A 1,740-nucleotide genomic window follows, 5' to 3' on the forward strand; every position below is an offset into this window, starting at 1 on the left:
CAAAACCAATATAAAAACACCACTTTTATAAAGTTTGAAGTCCGTACTGTCCACCAGAGGTGAAATGAACCCTCGGTATGCCGTCTGTGTTATTACAAAGCCTTATAAATGTGTCACGTGCTTGCCCGCTCCACAGCGGGCTTCGTCCTGGTAGGGTTAAGACCTTGGTTTGTTTTTAGAAACAACAGAAACCCAAATGGAAGTACAAAAAATGTGATTTTTTTACATAATAGATCGGTGGATAGGAGCGGGGTTAGATATTAGTGTGACAGAGAAATGTTTGAGCTTGTGTTTGTCTCTGGCCGGTCATCTCCAAGGTGACTTTGCAGTGTGATGATTGATGTCGACCCCCTGTGGACTGGATCCTGTGTCTGGACAAAGTCCTGCTTTAGCCGCACTTATTTTTGAATTTAAAACAAGGTTGCATACATTATTTTATTCTCTTATTATCAAAACTTTGAGTTTATTATGAGTACAAAAGGCAGATTATTTACTTATTTATAATATCCTGTATAGCACCTTTTATCAATAAAAATCACAAAGTGGGTCACAAGTAAAACAAACTAAAACAAAGATGAACAGGTAAAACACAAATTTGCTAATTTTCTTGGCAGATTATTTCAGTTATAGCATTGGAAATAATAATAATCAGGGAATTATTGACTTGAAACAAGCGCAAACAAATCACTTTTATAAATATGCTTGGCTGTCTTTTTTCCAGTTTGTAATTGACAAATTCTAGTTAGTGAAACCCCAATGATGTTTGCATTTCATGAGATAGTTTAAATCAGTTCTCTTTCTGTTAGAAGTTCCTGGTTACCCGTTTGTTTTTTCATTTTAATCTGAGTTTATGTAAAGAATGCGTTACATTTTCAGCATCCACACCAACCACCATCTGTGGGCCTGAGCTAAATCAGTCAGGTTTTATATCCATCAGTGATCTTTGGTTCATATTTAGTTTCAGTTTTTTATTACCTGCTGGGAACGTTTCAGCATCTTGGAACCACTTTTCAGTCTCCCAACATATAAATCAAGTTTTTTTCTGTTACGAAATGAACTTAATCACCGCTTAGCCTCCTTTTTGTAGATAAGTAGTCAGTATGTTTATATCAGATCTTATCTTTAGTTCTTCCATTCATCCGCATTTGACAGGCAGGAACTGGTTTTTGTAGTGAATTTATGTTCTGGTGAAATAAAGAATAGACTCATCTTTTGTCTATTGTGCTGCCTCGTAAGTATTTCTAGTCTAACTTGAGTGAAATTTCTGGATTTTCTACCCACTGAATGAAAAACATTTTAACCAGAAATTCACCAGACAGACACACACCTGCAGTTTCTGTTAAAGTTTTATAAATTTATATTGAAATAAACTGATTTGGAAACATTTTTTAAATGATTTTTTTTTTATATACTAATACGAATTATTGTCATTTTTGTCCATAAAATACCAAATATTCCACTTAACTATATATTATGTTCTGTCTGATGATGTAATTTTTAAATATAAATTGATTTATTGATTTGATCAGTTACTCTGTAGCATAGTAACTTTTTACCAAATACTGTTTTACTCTTACTTGAGTAAAATTTTTGAGTACAATGTTTGTGCCTCTGGGCTGCACAGTGGCGCAGTTGGTAGAGCTGTTGCTTTGCAGCAAGAAAGTTCTGGGTTCGATTCCCGGCCCCGGTCTTTCTGCATGGAGTTTGCATGTTCTCCCTGTGCATGCGTGGGTTTTCTCC

At 35.1% G+C, this 1,740-nt stretch overlaps 1 protein-coding gene across 13 annotated transcripts in view; it reads left to right on the plus strand.

Moving 5' to 3' along the window:
- Positions 1-1,740, plus strand: part of nav2a (neuron navigator 2a) — a 131,037-nt gene that overhangs the window by 72,936 nt on the left and 56,361 nt on the right. The window lies entirely within an intron of this gene.

Source organism: Poecilia reticulata, linkage group LG3, assembly GCF_000633615.1.
Source record: "Poecilia reticulata strain Guanapo linkage group LG3, Guppy_female_1.0+MT, whole genome shotgun sequence".
Classification (NCBI taxonomy): Eukaryota; Metazoa; Chordata; class Actinopteri; order Cyprinodontiformes; family Poeciliidae; genus Poecilia; species Poecilia reticulata.